Source organism: Portunus trituberculatus, chromosome 11 (genome assembly GCF_017591435.1).
Source record: "Portunus trituberculatus isolate SZX2019 chromosome 11, ASM1759143v1, whole genome shotgun sequence".
NCBI lineage: Eukaryota > Metazoa > Arthropoda > Malacostraca > Decapoda > Portunidae > Portunus > Portunus trituberculatus.
This window is the reverse complement of record NC_059265.1, coordinates 4,667,298-4,682,266: the sequence shown is the minus strand read 5'-3', so window position 1 is coordinate 4,682,266 and position 14,969 is coordinate 4,667,298. Positions and strand designations below refer to the sequence as shown.

At 39.5% G+C, this 14,969-nt stretch overlaps 1 protein-coding gene and 1 long non-coding RNA gene across 6 annotated transcripts in view; one reads left to right on the top strand and one right to left on the bottom strand.

Annotated features, from left to right (window-relative positions):
• The window catches only part of LOC123502400, a 50,743-nt gene extending 44,531 nt beyond the window's left edge, over nucleotides 1–6,212 (top strand). The window contains exons 3-5 of the long non-coding RNA XR_006674014.1: nucleotides 3,312–3,646; nucleotides 5,027–5,712; nucleotides 5,849–6,212. This is a non-coding gene — a long non-coding RNA (uncharacterized LOC123502400). The remainder of the gene's footprint in view (nucleotides 1–3,311; nucleotides 3,647–5,026; nucleotides 5,713–5,848) is intronic.
• The window catches only part of LOC123502382, a 137,133-nt gene that overhangs the window by 71,660 nt on the left and 50,504 nt on the right, over nucleotides 1–14,969 (bottom strand). The gene's annotated exons all lie outside the window — the stretch shown is intronic.

Genomic DNA, 14,969 nt, shown 5'->3' with positions numbered 1-14,969 from the left:
AGTAGTAGTAGTAGTAGTAGTAGTAGTAGTAGTAGTAGTAGTAGTAGTAGTAGTAGTAGTAGTAGTAGTAGTGGTGGTGGTGGTGGTGGTGGTGGTGGTGGTGGTGGTTATAATAATAATAATAATAATAATAATAATAATAATAATAATAATACACAACACGTGAAATTATAATAATTATAATAACAATAGGTAATCAAAGCACTGTATTTACCTTGAGATCTGATCGGAAGCATAATAGCCGAGCCACCATATCCTTATAAGTCAGGAGACCGACTGGCCGGTGACGTTTAGAATCAAATACTTCTATGGCACATGTCAGACTGGACGATGCGCGGGATCAAGCGATGGACTCTCGTCCTTATGGACCGCTCGCACATACATGCACCATACTCCCACATGTTATATCTTAGCGCTCCATAAGAACGAAAATCCATCGCTTGTTGCCGCGTACATCGTCCAGTCTGACAATGCGTACAGGTGTTAGACAAGTCCGGGATTCGGAAACTTCACCAGCCAGCCAGTTGGTTTCCTGACTTGAAAAGTTATTGGGAACTCGGCTGTCGTACTTCTGATCAGATCTCAAGTACTGACAGTACAGTGCTTCAATTACCTATAGTTATTATCACTATTAGAATTTCACGTGTTACATATATTATTATTATTATATTATTATTATTATTATTATTATTATTATTATTATTATTATTGCTACTACTACTACTACTACTACTACTACTACTACTACTACTACTACTACTACTACTACTACTACTACTACTACTACTACTACTACTAGACGTCTAAAGTAGGCGCTCGCTGGACGCACGCTGGTCATCACGCACGCACGCACGCACACACACACACACACACACACACACACACAGTACTCACACACACAGATTAATACACACACACACACACAGTACTCTCATTTTTTTTCAGGTTAATATTGTTGAGTGCCTTAACAAGCTGACTGGTCCATCTATCAACTGGAGACACACTCACAACCTTACCACCAGTTATCTCGTCTTCTTCAATGACACTCAACTGTTCCCTCACTTCTATAGACGCTACACTGAATATCCTGGCTCTGTCATTTACTTCTACTAATCTAAACTGGGAATCTTCACACATCATTCCATTAAAACAATATAAACACTCCCTATGAAATGAGGCGTTTTCAGTATTCTCCGCCAGTTTTTTCTCCTCCAACCCCCCCGCCCAGCTGGTAACTCCCTCCATGCCAGCAGTATACGTAAGCTTTACATACATATATTGTCTTAGGTAGGCTGGCTGTTCCTTTTACCAATTTCTCTTTTCTAACTGACTGTCCTCACCTTTACTCTCATCGCCTGATTGTTGTGGCATTAGTGATTGTTGTTGTTGTTGTAATTATTATTATTATTATTATTATTATTATTATTATTATTATTATTATTATTATTATTATTATTGTTATTTTTATTATTTATTTACTACTACTACTACTATTACTACTACTACTATCATTATTATTTTATTTATTTATTTATTTATTTATATAATATTATTATTTTAGTACTACTACTACTACTACTATTATATTATCACCATCATCATCATCATCATATCATTATCATCATCATTACAATCACCTATTACTGGCGGTGTAATTATTCAAAGAAGCAGAGTTCACCAGCCCCACCCCTGCAGGTCATTAACCTGGTAACCTCCAAAGACCCTTGGTAATGTCACCAAAATGGTCTAACCGTGCACAAATCTCAAGGCAAAATGTGTCCCAGTACTGAAGGGGTTAATTAAGAGAGTTTAATGGCTCATCGGTCCTGCTTAACTGCCTGACTGGCTAATAATTGCACTAACTTCATCACCACTCTCGTTAATGGCCACAGTCTTCACTATCTTAACCCCTTCGGCACCGGGACGTATTTTCATCTATAGTTTTAAGTGTGATTAGACGATTGCATTGACATTATGAAGGGTCTATGGAGGTCAGAGGTTAAATGGCCAGAGTCTTCACTATTTCAATCCCACGTGAGTTTGTGAAGCTGTATAAAATCATCAAATAGTAACCAGAATGAGTACGGAAATGTGTAATGGTACTGAAAGGGTTAATCCCCACGTAAGTTTCTGAATCTGTATGAAATTGCCAAGTAGTAAGCATTTAGCATGAATATCGTAATGTCACGGTACTGAAAGGGTTAGCTATCCATTCACTCGTTTCAGGCACCACTAGTTAGCCTCCTAATTCCTTCTCCACCTCCCTCCGTCTCACATACTACTAACTTATTGCATTTCCGTCTTTACAACTCAATTCAACTCAAGGTTCCTTAGAAAAGTCATCCGTTCATGGTACGTTTTTACTCTTCATATTTTTTTTTAATATTGATTCGTTGATTTGCACGCAGGGTTCACTTGAGAGAGAGAGAGAGAGAGAGAGAGAGAGAGAGAGAGAGAGAGAGAGAGAGAGAGAGAGAGAGAAAAAAAATTATCTATCATAATCAATTATCCGTTAATGATACGTTTTTTTTTTTTTTTTTTTTCGTTGATTTACAGACAGGGTTGAGAGAGAGAGAGAGAGAGAGAGAGAGAGAGAGAGAGAGAGAGAGAGAGAGAGAGAGAATGATTATTACCTATTATAATCAACTTCCCGTGAATGATACGTTTTTATTCTTTATTCGTTGATTTACAGGCAGGGTTCACTTAGAGAGAGAGAGAGAGAGAGAGAGAGAGAGAGAGAGAGAGAGAGAGAGAGAATGATTATTACCTATTATAATCAATTTCCCATTAATGATACGTTTTTTTCTTTATTCGTTAATTTACAGGCAGGGTTCACTTAGAGAGAGAGAGAGAGAGAGAGAGAGAGAGAGAGAGAGAGAGATTATTATTACCTATTATAATCAATTTTCCGTTAATGATACGTTTTTTTTTTTTCTTTATTCGTTGATTTACAGGCAGGGTTCACTTGGAGAGAGAGAGAGAGAGAGAGAGAGAGAGAGAGAGAGAGAGAGAGAGAGAGAGAGAGAGAGAGAGAGAGAGATTATTATCTATCATAATCATTTACTGAGAAGGAAGCTTCAAAATGTTACAACAAAATAATAAAAAAAATCCTGTATTATTATAAGTACTACACGGAAGGTAAGAATGATTGATAAAACAAATATATGCAATTGTGTGTGTTTAACGGTTGGTTTGGAAGGAGTTAATATTGAGCATGGCTAGTTCATATCCAGATGGTGGACCAGTCGTTAGATTCACCGGCAGCGTTTCATATGTTCGTTTGCGCTCAAATTGTTTTTCCTTATCGGCAGGTTGGGGGGAAGGGGACGAGAACGAAGCAGGGTCAATAGCTCAGAATGACAGCTATACCAGTTTAACTCCAGACATCACGCCCGCTACATCTCACCTCTCCAGTCACCACGCCACTACGCCACCACCGACCCCTCGAGTCTACGCAGCCCGGTGTCCGTCTGTGTCTTGTCGTCGGGCGTGACGTGCAGCAAAGGCGGTAACAGCAACGGGAAGTTTTATCTACGTGATGGAGGTTTTTCGTGCGGCGAGGTGATGTGCCGCTGCTGTGAGATTAGCGGACCACCCCACCCCACTCTACAGCCACAGCACAGCATAGCCACAGCACAGCGGAGAGGTTGGTGGTGTGTATGTAAATGAATAGTGTCGGTGTTGTGTGTGCGTTGACTTGCTGTGGTGATAGGAAGTTGTTAGTCAGTAAATTGAGGGTGGTTAGGAATGTTGACTGATAAAGGATAACAGGATATGTGTAGGATGTGCACTGTGTCTATTGGAAGGTTAACTATACGGTGTCTGTCTGCGTGACTATGTAGGATGTATTAGGAACTAACGGTACGTATGAGTGTTAAATTTACTTGGTTTAGTTGTCAATTAGGGGCGATGGTTCAGAATAGATTTTGGGTAATGACCGTGGCAATGAAGTGTTTTGTGGTCATTGTAGTTGTGTAGGAAGAATTACGTTTAACCTCTTTCAGTACTGTGACGCATTTTCACCTTGAGGTGTGTGTACGATTAGATAATTCTATTGTTACAAAGCATGTATGGATGTCACAAGGTTAATGGCCTGTCTTCACTATTTTAATTCCTCGCGCTTGTATGAAATCACCAAATAGTGACAGAAGGAATATATGAAAACGCATCTTGGTGCTGAAGGGATTAAACGTGTCGCGTAACTATAGAACTCTAAGTTATATTTGAGGCTATAATGTTTCAGGTTAGTCATTGTGGTTCCCTCGTTATAGAATAGGTACCAGAATCGGCGAAAAGAATGAGTGGACAGGATTTCTTCACGTAACGAGGCTGGTGTTTCAAGGTACGTGCATTAGAGGCACGTGTTAGTATAACGGTAAGTGGGGATATAACCATAAAATTAGTTCTTGAAAGTGGTAGGCAGGCCTAAATCGTTAAGAGGTTCACGAGTGACGGTGGGGGTTTTTGTGAGTTTGTGAAGCTGTATAAAATCATCAAATAGTAACCAGAATGAGTACGGGAATGTGTAATGGTACTGAAAGGGTTAATCCCACGTAAGTTTCTGAATCTGTATAAAATTGCCAAGTAGTAAGCATATAGCATGAATATCGTAATGTCACGGTACTGAAAGGGTTAGCTATCCATTCACTCGTTTCAGGCAGCACTAGTTAGAGAGAGAGAGAGAGAGAGAGAGAGAGAGAGAGAGAGAGAGAGAGAGAGAGAGAGAGAGAGAGAGAGAGAGAGATCATTTATCATTTAAGAAGGAAGCTTCAAAATGTTACAACAAAATAATAAAAAAAAATCCTGTATTATTATAAGTACTACATGTATTATTATAAGTACTACACGGAAGGTAAGAATGATTGATAAAACAAATATATGCAGTTGTGTGTGTTTAACGGTTGGTTTGGAAGGAGTTAATATTGAGTGTGGCTAGTTTATATCCAGATGGTGGACCAGTGGTTAGATTCACCGGCAGCGTTTCATATGTTCGTTTGCCCTCAAATTGTTTTTCCCTTATCGGCAGGTTGGGGATGGGGGAGAACGAGAACGAAGCAAGGTCATTAGCTCAATGGCAGCTAGATCAGTATAACTCCAGACATCACGCCACCACCGACCCCTCGAGTGTACGAGTGATTGGGAGGAATGAAAGTGAGCGTGAATGGAGGCAAGAGGAGGCAGAGTGGAAACTGAATGCAGTGTGATAAGAGACAGAAGGGATGATTTAGTGGAGTGTGTGACCGAGTTAGGGCACTATGAAGACGTGTAAGGAATGGTGGTGGTGGTGGAGAAACTAAGTTGAGACGAGTGAAAGGGTTTCAGCCAGTTTTAGGACGGACAGAGGAGGGAAATGGTGTTAGTGAGTTAGGGCTTATTATGGATGAAATGAAGACGTGAAGGGAAAGTGTGGTGTTGAAAATGTGTAGACGAGTGAAAGGCAGTGAAGGTGTGTTTAGGGCAATGTTGCGTTAGATGTAGGGATAATTAGTAAACAAGGTATTGCTGTTTTGTTAATTTTGTCCATTACAGGAGTTGACTATCCGAAGGCCTGACTCGCAGCGGCAATGAGCCTCGTGTACCTTGCATTACCTACGCCACCGCCGCAAGATGAGGGAAGAAGAGCTGTTTGGTAACCATATTAGGGCCCATATCACCCCCGAAGCTCATCATGGGTGTAACCACCTAGAACCTGGGTATCATGGTGACACGTAGGTAACTTTAAACCACTCGACAAATGGCATTGTTTTAAGGCTCACCACCTTATTCACTACGCCACCGCCTAGTGTGGCATGGTAACAGTGTGGCCTGGTACATGTGAAGGTAATCGGTTAATTTTTGTCCATTACAGGAGTTGGTGATCCAAAAGCCGCCCCACAGCCGCTACTGCTACTCGGAGGGTTTCTGCCTTGCATCGGGCCTTCACTGCCGGCCCGCTAACACGTGCCGCCGTCGCCGCTACTGACAGGGATTTCGCCTCGCTGCGGCCTGGCAAACACCTTCTACGTCGCCGCTATTGACACTGAGGGACTTCGCCTCGCAGCGGCCTGGCAAACACCTGCTACATCACCACTACCGCTGCCGCCGCCGTCCAGTGAGAGATTCATCTCTGACATCCTGCCATTCAACGCCTGCTGCCACCACCACCACCTCCTTATGGTTCTGTCACTGTACTGAAGCTGTTGTCATGATTGAATAATAAATTGTGAAGAAATCTTTATGGTTTTGGTGAATTTCCTTTCCTGGGAAATATTTGTGGGTGGTTTCAGTGAGTAGTACCTCAGGCTGGCTTAGGTCACACTACCTGACCCAATATTGCCTCCATTAACCACTCACTCTAAACAATAAATAGCCAGAAAAAAAAAAAAAAAACGCGATAATTTCACTTTTTTATCATAAGCAGACAAGACAAAATAAATTGAGAAAAAATATTCTGCAAGTGGAAAAAAAAAAAATAGCAAGATAAAAAAAAGCAAAAATGGTCCAAAATACTATATATAAAAAAAAAGGCAAAAATGGTGAAAAACAAAAATGGATTTTAAATACTGCAGGCCAGAAAACAGCAAAAATGGTCAAAAACAAAAAAAAAAAAACTGCAAAAATGGTCAAAACTGGCAAAAAAAAAAAACAGGCCCTAAAACTGCAAAAATGGTCAAAAACTGGCAAAAACCCCAAAACGGGCCCTAAGAATAAAAAACAAAACAAAACTGCTGCAAAAAATGGTCAAAAACTGGCAAACAAAACAAAACAGGCCCTAAAACTGCAAAAAATAGTCAAAAACTGGCAAAAAAAACCCAAAACGGGCCCTAAAAATGTACTTAAGTCGAAAATACTTGAAAGAGTCTCCGGAGATAAGGCAGATCCATATTGGAGTTAAAATTAAATGCAAGAGTCTCCCTAGACTTTTTATTCAACAATTCTTTACATTATTACATTGCCTGGAAGTCTACAAATATTTTTAAAAAAAAAAAAAAAAAAAACATACAAAGAATACAGTGAAAAGTCTACACAAATTTACAACAAAGTATAAAAACAGTGAGCAAAATCTATACAGAAAACTCTACACAAAGTATAAAAACAGTGAGCAAAATCTATACAGAAAACTCTACACAAATTTTCAACTTAATAAAAAAACATTAAAAATGAACTTAGTATAAAAACAATGAGTAAATTCTATACAGTGAAAAAGTCCACAATAATTTTCAACAATATAAAACAAACATTTACAACAATTTACAATATAAAACAGACATTTACAACATAATATAAAACAAACATTTACAACAATTTACAATATAAAAGACATTTACAACAATTTACAACCTAACAAAAAAAAAATCTGCACAAAAAATTTTCAAACAGTTCTTTCATGTTAACAAATATTCAAAGAAATGTTTTCAAACAGTTCTTTCATGTACAAACAAACAAATATTCAAAGATAAAAATGTTTAGTTTTGAAGAGACAGAGAGAGAGAGAGAAACAAAGAGAGAGACAAGAGAGAGAGAGAGAGAGAGAGAGAGAGAGAGAGAGAGAGAGAGAGAGAGAGAGAGAGAGAGAGAGAGAGAGAGAGAGAGAGAGAGAGAGAGAGAGAGAGAGAGAGAGAGAGAGAGAGAGAGAGAGAGAGAGAGAGAGAGAGAGAGAGAGAGAGAGAGAGAGAGAGAGAGAGAGAGAGAGAGAGAGAGAGAGAGAGAGAGAGAGAGAGAGAGAGAGAGAGAGAGAGAGAGAGAGAGAGAGAGAGAGAGAGAGAGAGAGAGAGAGAGAGAGAGAGAGAGAGAGAGAGAGAGAGAGAGAGAGAGAGAGAGAGAGAGAGAGAGAGAGAGAGAGAGAGAGAGAGAGAGAGAGAGAGAGAGAGAGAGAGAGAGAGAGAGAGAGAGAGAGAGAGAGAGAGAGAGAGAGAGAGAGAGAGAGAGAGAGAGAACAATAAAACAAAACAAATAGTAATAATATACATGAAAACAATACATTTTTAAAACAACATACACACATTAATCTTGTGCCCTCCACACATCCTTGCTAATATCAATGAAATGGTCTAATGGTACAAAAATCTCAAGGTAAAAATTTGTCCTAGTACTGAAGGGGTTAAAATAGTGAAGACTGTGGTCATTAATCTTCTGACCACCATAGACCCTTGCTAATGTCAATGAAATGGTCTAATGGTACACAAATCTCAAGATAAAAATGTGTCCCAGTACTGAAGGGGTTAAAGACCATTCATAGAAGCAATCTGCAGACTAAGATACACTCTTGATACACTCCTGACACCCTGACACACCCTCACCTCACTCACAAACACCTAAAAACTTAACAAACCCTTTCAAAAACCACAAAAGTGATTAACCTGCACAAACACACCTACACAGCACACTCTAAGGGTAAGTTCACACTACAAGCAGAGCGGAGCAGAGTGGTTGCTAGCGGCAATAATTTTGACATAGTTTTGGACATATTTTTTGTGGGTGGGCAGCCAGCGGCCCTCCACGACTCCACCCATGGCCAAGAAGGTGTCCACCAATGTGAGCCTTTATTGGTGACCTCAAAATGACAACCACTGACTAGACTGTGCATAGTTCTGGTACAATTTGACACTCTGTATTAGTAGTCTGTTGAGAAAAGTTAATTAGGTGATATTCTGAATTTCTGGTCCTATACATAAAACAAAAACACACTTCTTTTTTTTCTACAGCTGTTCCATCCCTTGAGGAAAAACGAAAGGAAGAAGAGGAAAGAAAGAGAGAAGGAAGCAATATTCTGGTCCTATACATGAAAGGGAAACACATGCTCTTCTTTTTTTTTCTACAGCTGTTCCATCCCTTGAGGAAAAATGAAAGGAAAAAGAGAAAAGAAAGAAAGAGAGAGAGACAAGAAGAGAGGAGAAGGAAGTGATATTCTGGTTGTTTACATGAAAGGAAAACACAAACTTTTCTTTTTTCCACACCTGATCCATCTCTTGAGGAAAAATGAAAGGAAAAAGAAGAAACATAAAAGAAAGAAGGAAGAGAGAAAAAAGAAAGGAAAAGGAAGTGATATTCAGGTACTAAACATGACAGGAAATCACAAATTCTTTTCTTCTTCCACACCTGTTCCATCCCTTGAGGAAAATTGAAAGGAAAAAGAGAAAACAAAAGAAAGGAGGAAGAGAGAGAGAAAGAAAGAAAAAACCACACTGTAAAGATCAATGAGCCACACACACACACACACACAAATTTGAAGGGATGACATATGAGGAGAGACTAAATGCTATGGATCCACCAACCCTGGAGCAGAGAAGAGAGAGAGGGGATCTGATACAAGTTTATAAATTGATCAACGGAATGGATCAAATGGATAAAGAGAAACTGATCCCAGGAGAAGAATATGACACTAGAAGCACAAGATCGCATAGCAAAAATTTGAGAAAGGGAAGATGTCTGAGAGATGTTAAAAAATATAGTTTCCCACAAAGATGTGTTGAGACTTGGAACAGTTTGAGTGAAGAAGTGGTGTCAGCAACGAGTGTGCACAGTTTTAAAGAAAAATTGGATAGGTGTAGATATGGAGACGGGGCCACACCAGCATAAAGCCCAGGCCCAGTAAAACTACAACTAGGTAAATACAACTAGGTAAATACACACACACACAACTTTACCAACAAAATTTCACGTTCCTTTATAAATTATCATATTTTTTGTCATCCTTCCAGATAAACACTGAGGAGTTTGACACTATTTATTTATTCATTATTCGTATTATTTCTTTTTCATCATATTGTTGCCTGCCCGACCTGCTCTGTGGCTAAGAGGACACCCAGAATTCTTGTGTAAGTCACTCTGCTCTGCTTATTGAGTGAACACCTAAGCAGACCGCTCTGCTTCTAGTGTGAACATACCCACACACACACACACACACACACACACACACCCTAACCCATCTTGCCCACTCCAAACACAAACACAAACACACACACACACACACACACACACTTAATCCATCTTGCCCACTCACACACACACACACACACACACACACATCACATCCCCAAAAAACACTTTCACACACACACACACACACACACACACACACACACACACACACACACACAATTACAAAGTTGCAAGTCTGGAAAAGGAAATCAAAGAGTCTGGGGAGAAAACTTTGGGCCTTGCTGAAATTATAGATCAACAGATCATAGAAGAGAAGATTGCTGAGAAAGTGGTGAAGGTTATTAAGTCAAATGAGACATTGGTGAGGGAAACTGTAGACAAAAAGAGATGTGTGGTGATATTTGGTGTGGAGGAGGATAAGACACCGAGTAAAATGGAGAGAGAGAAAAACATAAAAAAGGTGATAAATAATATCATTAATGTGGTGCAGGAGGAGGGAAAAGACCTAGTACAAGAAATAGAGGACTTCCATAGAATTGGAAAGTTCACAGGAGAAGGTATGAGGCCAATAAGAATCAAACTTAAGTCACAAAAGGATGTAGATGAATTGGTGGAGAAGTCATGGAGGCTAGCCCAGCAGGAAACAACAAGGAAGATTTGGTTGAGAAGAGATCTCGGTGAAAAGGAAAGAGAAATGTTAAATGAGTTGAGAAAGGAGGCTTTGAAAAAAATGAAGAGAGGACAGAAGAGGAGAAGAAAGAGTTTTTCTGGAGAATCTTGGATATGAGACTGAGGAAGTGGTTCATAACCCAGAAAAGTACAGCAAGAAAGGACTAAAGAAACTTACGTATGAGCGGAATGTAATGTATTCCAACATAAATGGAGTGATATCGGGGATTTTAGAACTCAACGATTACTTGAGGGACAAGAACCCAGATATTGTGGGTCTTACTGAAACAAAACTGAGAGAGGAGAAGACCTGATGATGGTTGGAGAAGGAAATATAATGTTTGGAAAAGAAATAGAGTAGGTAAGATGGGAGGAGGAGTGATGTTGCTGGTTAAAAAAGATATAAAGGTGGATCAAGTGAAAGAAGGTATGGGAAAGGCAGAAGTGCTAAAGATCAGAGCAGAAACTAATGAAGGAAAAAGAGGCACTACATAGTGGTGTACGTACCACCTAAGACAAATGCATGGTCAGTACAGGAATATGAAGAAATGATAAGTGATACAGGAACATGTCTGGAAGAAATGTTGGGTGGCTGTGAACGAACTATAATGATGGGAGATTTTAATTGTAAAGAGGTGTGTTGGGAGGACTGGTCAATGGAAGGATCAGAGACAACATGGGAAATACACTATTGACACTGGCAATGGAAAATGTGTTAACTCAGTGGGTCAAAGAAGATACTAGGTTTGGAGGAGAGGGAGCATCGTCAAGACTGGACTTGGTCTTTAGTACAGAGCCAATGGTCATTGAGGAGATGAGGGTGGAGTGCCCTTTAGCAAAGAGTGATCATGCAGTTTTGGAGTTCAAGGTGATAGATGAAGAGAAATCTAGAAGAAATGAAGAATATAAAGTGGGAAGATGGAATTATGCCAAGACAGATTTTGGAAACCTAAAGAAATTCTTTCAAGAGACAAATTGGATGAAATTCAAGAGTGCTAAGGAGCAAATGAAAAGTGGAAGGAATTTATAAAATTATACAAAGAAGGTGAGAAAAATTTGTACCAATAAGACAACATAGAGAAGTTGGAAAGCAGGACTGGTTTAACGATAGATGTGAAAAGGCTAGAACAAGAAAAGAGGATGCATGGAAGAGGTGGAGAAGGAAAAGACGGATTAAGCAGTGGGAAAGTTACAAAAGAGCAAGAAATGAATATGTGTTGATTAGAAGAGAAGAAAGAAAGAAACAAGAAAAGGATATAATTGATAAATGTAAAGACCAACCAAGGCTTTTTACAGACATGTGAACAACAACATCAAAAATAGAGAAAGTATTGAAAGTTTAGAAGTAAATGGAGTATGCAGTGAGGATCCCAGGAAATGGCAGAGGCTATGAATGGATGCTTTCGGAAGGTATTCACAAAGGAGACTGCTTTTGACAAACCACTGGTAATGGAACAGAAAGGGATTATGAAGGAGTTTCAAGTAACTGTGGAGGAGATCAAGAATATGATGGGGAGTTTAGAAGTGAGAAAAGCTGTGGGACCTGATGGGGTATCAGGATGGATTTTAAGAGAATGCAGGAGCAACTGGCAGAAAAAGTTTGTGAAGTAATTGATGCCTCATTAAGGGAAGGTGTAGTGCCCCAAGACTGGAAAAGAGCTAACATTGTCCCAATTTATAAATCAGGTAACAAGAGAGACCCATTGAACTATAGACCAGTGTCACTTACAAGTGTGGTAGCTAAGATGTGTGAGAGGTGGTGAAGAATAGATGGACAGACTTCTTGGAGAAAAATGACATACTTTGTGAGTGTCAATTTGGTTTTAGAAAAGGGCGTTCATGCACGACAAACCTGATATGTTACTATTCGAGGGTGATAGATGTAATACAGGAAAGAGATGGTTGGGCTGATGGAATATATCTGGACACCGAGTAAAATGGAGAGAGAAAAACATAAAAAGGTGATAAATAATATCATTAATGTGGTGCAGGAGGAGGAAAAGACCTAGTACAAGAAATAGAGGACTTCCATAGAATTGGAAAGTTCACAGGAGAAGGTATGAGGCCAATAAGAATCAAACTTAAGTCACAAAAGGATGTAGATGAATTGGTGGAGAAGTCATGGAGGCTAGCCCAGCAGGAAACAACAAGGAAGATTTGGTTGAGAAGAGATCTCGGTGAAAAGGAAAGAGAAATGTTAAATGAGTTGAGAAAGGAGGCTTTGAAAAAAATGGAGAGGACAGAAGAGGAGAAGAAAGAGTTTTCTGGAGAATCTTGGATATGAGACTGAGGAAGTGGTTCATAACCCAGAAAAGTACAGCAAGAAAGGACTAAAGAAACTTACGTATGAGCGGAATGTAATGTATTCCAACATAAATGGAGTGATATGGGGATTTTAGAACTCAACGATTACTTGAGGGACAAGAACCCAGATATTGTGGGTCTTACTGAAACAAAACTGAGAGAGGAGAAGACCTGATGATGGTTGGAGAAGGAAATATAATGTTTGGAAAAGAAATAGAGTAGGTAAGATGGGAGGAGGAGTGATGTTGCTGGTTAAAAAGATATAAAGGTGGATCAAGTGAAAGAAGGTATGGGAAAGGCAGAAGTGCTAAAGATCAGAGCAGAAACTAATGAAGGAAAAAGAGGCACTACATAGTGGTGTACGTACCACCTAAGACAAATGCATGGTCAGTACAGGAATATGAAGAAATGATAAGTGATACAGGAACATGTCTGGAAGAAATGTTGGGTGGCTGTGAACGAACTATAATGATGGGAGATTTTAATTGTAAAGAGGTGTGTTGGGAGGACTGGTCAATGGAAGGATCAGAGACAACATGGGAAATACACTATTGACACTGGCAATGGAAAATGTGTTAACTCAGTGGGTCAAAGAAGATACTAGGTTTGGAGGAGAGGGAGCATCGTCAAGACTGGACTTGGTCTTTAGTACAGAGCCAATGGTCATTGAGGAGATGAGGGTGGAGTGCCCTTTAGCAAAGAGTGATCATGCAGTTTTGGAGTTCAAGGTGATAGATGAAGAGAAATCTAGAAGAAATGAAGAATATAAAGTGGGAAGATGGAATTATGCCAAGACAGATTTTGGAAACCTAAAGAAATTCTTTCAAGAGACAAATTGGATGAAATTCAAGAGTGCTAAGGAGCAAATGAAAAGTGGAAGGAATTTATAAAATTATACAAAGAAGGTGAGAAAAATTTGTACCAATAAGACAACATAGAGAAGTTGGAAAGCAGGACTGGTTTAACGATAGATGTGAAAAGGCTAGAACAAGAAAAGAGGATGCATGGAAGAGGTGGAGAAGGAAAAGACGGATTAAGCAGTGGGAAAGTTACAAAAGAGCAAGAAATGAATATGTGTTGATTAGAAGAGAAGAAAGAAAGAAACAAGAAAAGGATATAATTGATAAATGTAAAGACCAACCAAGGCTTTTTACAGACATGTGAACAACAACATCAAAAATAGAGAAAGTATTGAAAGTTTAGAAGTAAATGGAGTATGCAGTGAGGATCCCAGGAAATGGCAGAGGCTATGAATGGATGCTTTCGGAAGGTATTCACAAAGGAGACTGCTTTTGACAAACCACTGGTAATGGAACAGAAAGGGATTATGAAGGAGTTTCAAGTAACTGTGGAGGAGATCAAGAATATGATGGGGAGTTTAGAAGTGAGAAAAGCTGTGGGACCTGATGGGGTATCAGGATGGATTTTAAGAGAATGCAGGAGCAACTGGCAGAAAAAGTTTGTGAAGTAATTGATGCCTCATTAAGGGAAGGTGTAGTGCCCCAAGACTGGAAAAGAGCTAACATTGTCCCAATCTATAAATCAGGTAACAAGAGAGACCCATTGAACTATAGACCAGTGTCACTTACAAGTGTGGTAGCTAAGATGTGTGAGAGGGTGGTGAAGAATAGATGGACAGACTTCTTGGAGAAAAATGACATACTTTGTGAGTGTCAATTTGGTTTTAGAAAAGGGCGTTCATGCACGACAAACCTGATATGTTACTATTCGAGGGTGATAGATGTAATACAGGAAAGAGATGGTTGGGCTGATGGAATATATCTGGATTTAAAAAGGCCTTTGATAAGGTACCACACCGGAGACTGATCTGGAAACTTGAAATGGTAGGAGGAGTGCATGGCAGTTTACTAAAATGGATGGAAGACTTTTGGTAGGAAGAGAAATGAGAACAATAATTAAGGACAGACCATCAGAATGGGGCTTGGTGGAGAGTGGAGTTCCACAGGGATCAGTGTTGGCACCAGTAATGTTCGCGGTCTACATAAATGACATGGTGGATGGGGTGTCCAGTTATGTGAGCCTATTTGCAGACGATGCAAAATTGTTAAGAAAAGTGAGATGTGACAAAGATTGCAAACTACTCCAGGAAGACTTGGACAGAATATGGAAATGGA